Source organism: Dipodomys spectabilis, unplaced genomic scaffold, assembly GCF_019054845.1.
Source record: "Dipodomys spectabilis isolate Male_0828 unplaced genomic scaffold, ASM1905484v1 ptg000227l, whole genome shotgun sequence".
NCBI lineage: Eukaryota > Metazoa > Chordata > Mammalia > Rodentia > Heteromyidae > Dipodomys > Dipodomys spectabilis.
The window spans coordinates 2,357,660-2,363,390 of NW_024870904.1; the positions used below are offsets into that span (position 1 = coordinate 2,357,660).

A 5,731-nucleotide genomic window follows, 5' to 3' on the forward strand; every position below is an offset into this window, starting at 1 on the left:
GGGTTACAATTACATGGGCAACATAATGAGCACATTTCTTATCAAGCATTGTAGCCTCCTGCTTTGTTTCTCCTTCCCATCCTTTCGTATCCTCTCCCCCCTGTCCCCCCCAACGAAGTTGTAAAGTTCGTTTATCAGCATAATGACTTGTACAGATAATATAATTTTTTAGACACCACCTTAGACTTAATGTTGTCATGCCAGATTATTGGGTCCTTACTTTTTTTTTTTTTTTTTTTTTTGCCTGTCATGGGTCTGAACTCTGGGCCTGGGCACTGTCCCTCAGCTCTTCAGCTCAAGGCTAGCACTCTACCACTTGAGCCTCAGCCCCACTTCTGGCTTTTTCTGCTTATGTGGTGATGAGGAATCAAACCCAGGGCCTCAAGCATGCAAGGCAAGCACGCTACCACTAAGCCACCTTCCCAGCCCCTATCCTTAGAATTTTTATCTTGTCTCTATTGCTACCAGCAGAAATGTGTTTGCATGCATTAGGGAATCTGTAACTTTTTATATTTTTTTGGCTTGAATTCTGGGCCTAGTTGTTGTCCCTCAGCTCTTCAGGTCAAAGTAAGTGCTCTACCACTTAAGTCATAGTGCTACTTTCAGTTTTCTGGTTGTTTATTGGAGATAAGTGTCTCATGGACTTTCCTGCCTGGGCTGGCCTTGAATCTTGATCCTCAGACCTCAGCCTCCTCAATAGCTAGGATTACAGGCATAAGTCACCAGCGCCCTGCAAATCTGTGTATTTTAATGGCCAGGTTTATGTATTGTCAAATATTTCTAATTTTCTATTTAATTTTCCCAGTGAATAGATAACACAGCCAGGTGCAAACATTTTATGTAAGACAAAAGCATACCTGCAGTATAATGAAGTTTCAGATTTGGAATTCTCATGACCAAGGTTTAATTTCTTGATGGAAATGTGCCATTACAGAAACTGGTGTCATTTGATGATGTGGCTGTGTACTTCACCTGGAAGGAGTGGCAGGATCTGGATCCTGGTCAGAGGACCCTTCATAGAGATGTAATGCTGGAGACTTATAGCAACCTCTTGTCCTTGGGTGAGCAAAGGTCGCTTTTATTTGGAAGATCAAGTGCTTTTATTTTAGTAGACATTTGACTATGTTATTTAGGTATAAGATTCCAGTCCATTCTGAGATAAAGAACTGCTAGTATAAAAGCCAGCCAAATTCAGGTCTGGTATCTTGGTGTTGTTTGCCTTTCATGCTACTGCATGAGCCATTTTGGCTTTTGTTTTGGGGTATATTCTGGGTTTCTGTGCCCAGGTTGGTTTCAAGCCTGCCTCTTCTGATCTCACCTTCTAAGTGTAGGTTTACAGGTGCAAATCTTTGGACCATTAAATTTTCTAAAAAAAAAAAAAAAAAAGGATTCCACTCCATAGGACATGTCATTTCCTTCGAAAGGAACCTTTAACTTCATTGTATGTAACTCAAGAGCTAATTTTATTCTAATTCTTTTTTGTGGTTGTTGTTTGGTCCCATCATGGGGCCTGTCCCTCAGCTCTTCACCTCAAGGCTAGCACTCTACCACTTGAGCCACAGTGCCACTTCTGGCTTTTTTTCTTTTTGCTTATGTTGTGCTGAGAAATCAAACCCAGGGCCTCAGGCATGCAAGGTGAGTGCTCTACCACTGAGCCACCTCCCCAGCCCTTTATTCTCATTCTTTAAGAAGGCAAATTAGTAGTTGGATAAAAGTTCTAAACTATGATCCACTAACAGCAAACTGACTTCCAAGACTTGGGGTCATTATTATAGGTGGATCTACAGTCTAGATAGAATATACATTACTACTCTCAGTATGATCTGGAAATCAGTAGTGGAAAGTGTGAAAGTGTGTATTTGTAAGCCAAACCTGACATAGGATGCAGTGCTTCAAGCTTGGAATCCTAGATACTCTGTAGGCTGAACTCTGAAGATTTTGATTTGAAGCCAGCAATTGTAGAAAAGTGAACATGAGAATCTTATCTCCAATTAACCATTCAAAAACTAGAAATGTAGCCAAGACACAAACTAGTAGAATGCTAGATTTGAGCAAAAGAGCTGAGTTCAAGCCACACATTGGCAAAAAAAACCCAAAGCTGGGGGAAAGTCCACCATGGAGCTGTTAAGAATTGAGAAACCATCAGTTGGCAAGGTGGCTCAGTGGTAGAGCGCTTGCCTTGCATGCTTGTGGCCCTGTGTTCGATTCCTCAGCACCAAAAAAGCAGGAAAAAAAGCCAGAATTGGCATTCTGGCTCAAGTGTTAGAGTGCTAGCCTTGAGCTTAGGAGGTGAGAGACAGTTCCCAGGCTCAGAGTTCAGGCCCCACAACAGAACCTACCGCCCCCCCCCCCAAATAAAACAATTGAGAAACCAGATTTAGGAGCAACCTTGTGAACGGGATGTCTACCACCTTACATTAATGATGACACAGCAAGAGCAATAATTCTCCACTATTTCGTATTCACAGGGCACTGTGTTCCTAAACCTAAACTGATTGTGAAGCTGGAACAAGGTGCAGAACCATGGAAAACAGAAGGCTCAGAAGAGAATTTCACAGGTGAGTTAAAGCATCTTGAATAGTGATGATGGGTCCAGAGCCCAGTTTGTCTGTTTGTCTTGAGTTGTACAGAGCAATAGTATTTCTAGTGCCCCTGAGTCATGTGTGGCAAAGAACTAGGTGATCCTTTGTCTCAAGGAATTGTCAATCCAGAATTCATGTGGAGACAAACTGAATTTGGTGTAACAGTGTAGTAATTGTTAGCAATTCTTTTTGTCTGTAGAGAGGTCATTCTTAAAGAGAAAAAGACAATGAGAAATGTAGACAGGAGAGCTCATTTTCTATTACACTAGTATTATGCAGGCAGGAGGAAAATAGGAGTATGCTAGGGCTGCTATTCTCTGATTGGGACAATTTCTTATCAGTGGTGCTGGGCATAGAGGGCGATTCAGAATGGAAGCATTAATAGTACGTAGATGGATAATTTGAGTCAATATTTCCTGGAGAATAACATAAAAATCTGAAATACAGAAAAACACTATTTTGCATTGTAAAATGTCAGTACTACTTTCTTAATTACTACATTGCACAGAAATGTATATATTCTGCATAAAGCAATGCTTTCATATTTGAAAACCTTGCAACAAATTGTGAGGAAATATCTTTACATTAAGGAATTTATGGATCTCATTTATGTTTTTGTCTATTTTTCTAATATTCATTTTAGATGTCCCAGAAATGGAGGATGTGATTAGCACCTGTCAGGAAAGTCACAATAAATATCTATCTGAAGTAGCCGTCATGAATAGTAACCCAGAGGAGGCAAAAGTGAGACTGATAAAAAGTTTTCATTTGAGCTCCATACAGAAGTCAGAACTGAATAAGAATAATGCGAACTCCATAGGGATGAGGATAGAAAAGGTCGCTGGCTGTCAGAACATGGGTGTTTTCAGTGAACCTGGTAAGATGTGTGCTGCATATAGTCCTCATGTGTCTTCTATAGTTGATGAATGTAAAGAGAATGAAAAGTCTTTCACTGAGAAGACACACCCTGTTGTCCCTCAGAGAACACACACAGGAGAGAAACCTTATGATTATAACATGTGTCAAAAGTCTTTCACCCAGAAATCAAAGCTTTCTGTCCACCAGAGAACACACACAAAAGAGAAACCTTTTGAATGTAACATTTGTGCAAAATCTTTCACAAGAAAGGCATATCTTCCTAGCCATGAGAGAACACACACAGGAGAGAAAATTTATGAATGTAACATGTGTGGAAAGTCCTTCACCTGGAAGTCAAATCTCACTGTCCATCAGATAACACACACAAGAAAGAAACCTTATGAATGTAACATGTGTGGAAAGTCTTTCATCCAGAAATCAAAGCTTACTGTTCACCAGAGAACACACACAAAAGAAAAACCTTTTCAATGTAACATTTGTGGAAAGTCTTTCTCCTGCAAGTCATACCTTACTAGACACCAGAGAACACACACAGAAGAGAAACCTTATGAATGTAACATGTGTGGAAAGTCTTTCGCCAAGATGGTATACCTTACTGTCCACCAGAGAACACATACCAGAGAGAAACCTTATGAATGTAACTTGTGTCCAAAGTCTTTCACCCAGAAATCAAACCTTACTGTCCACCAGAGAAGACACACAGGCGAGAAACCTTTTGAATGTAACTTATGTGGAAAGTCTTTCACCTGGAAGTCAAACCTCACTGTCCATCAGAAAACACACAGGAAAGAAACCTTATGAATGTTATATTTGTGGAAAGATTTTCAGCCGCAAGCTACACCTTACTGTCCACTAGAGAGCACACACAGGAGAGAAATTTTATGATTGTAACCCATGTGGAAAGTCTTTCACCCAGAACATACACCTTTCTGTCCATCAGAAAAAATCCACCAGAGAGAAATGTTATGAATGTAGCAGGCATGGAAATTCTTTTACCTGGAAGGCACACCATAACATCCATCACAGAACACAAAGAGAGAAACCTTATGAATGCAACCAGTGTGGAAAGACCTGGAGGTCACAGCTTAACCCAAATAAGTTGATTCACACAAATGAAATAACTTAGGATTGTACCAAATGGGAAAGTCTTTGATCTGTAAGAAAATTGAAATTGCAATACAGAACCAATACAGGATAGAGACCTTATGATATAGCAGATGTGGAGTCCTCCAACTACAAGACACAGCTCAGGGTTCATCACAGAACACACAAAACACACAGACACACACACACACACACACCCTCACACACAAAGAGGAGAGAAATCCTATGTAGGAAAAATAAATGGAAAGGTTTTCAAGAAAAGTCCTAACTCAGTTTACATCAGAGAACAGACACAGGCGAGAAAATACAAATGTAACAATTGTGGAAAGTCCTTTACCAAGTGTTCATGGATCCAAGTTCATAGGACACACACAACGGTGTAGTCTTAAAAATATTACACATTTGGAAATCCTTTGATAAGAAAGAAATACCTCATCAGAGAACTGACTCATAGGAGAAAAGAAAGTAGTGTATAGAACCTATGTGAAATGACTTTCGATCAGAACTGAGTCCTCAGCATATATGAGAACATAGACAGGAAAGAAATTATGACTATAGAAAACATTTTGCCAGAAGTCCCATCTGTACAGGTATCAGAAACCTGGACACATGAGAGGAAATCTTTCAACAAGAAGCCAACCTTCAGCAAGTATTAGAACATTCACCCAGGAAAGAAGCCCAATGTAGGAAAATCTTTGTCAGAAAACCTCTGTAAATTATACAGAGAAATCCTTCATGGCAGACATAAGCTAGGTGTGATGGGAAACCATTCTTCACTCTTCAGCTCTCTTTGAGCCAACATTTCTCATCCTCTCATCGTGTGGGTATGGTGTCCTTCGATATTTTCCCAAGCAGTCTTGACAAGTAATTCAGAGATTGAAGTTATTAACTGTGTCTTTTATACTAAGAAATGGTGTGTCAGGGCAATTTGATAAACTCTTCTTAGAACTATGAGCTCTGGCCCTTTGGGACTGGATTCAGATCATCTGCAACATGGTTAGGGGAACAATAGATGAGTAAAGACTGTTATGATAGGAGGCAAATACATGGGAACAACCATTTATCTACTGCTCCCTTAAGTCTCCCTCTGTATGTGTAATCCATGCCTTATAGTACAAATGACTTACTTATTCTGGTTCAAGTTTGGAATGGAAGATCTAATGGAA

The 5,731-nt window shown here is 39.9% G+C and overlaps 1 pseudogene; it reads left to right on the plus strand.

Annotated features, from left to right (window-relative positions):
* The first annotated feature begins 3,299 nt into the window (after positions 1-3,299).
* Positions 3,300-4,374, plus strand: LOC122123311 (annotated as a pseudogene).
* Positions 4,375-5,731: the final 1,357 nt, after the last annotated feature.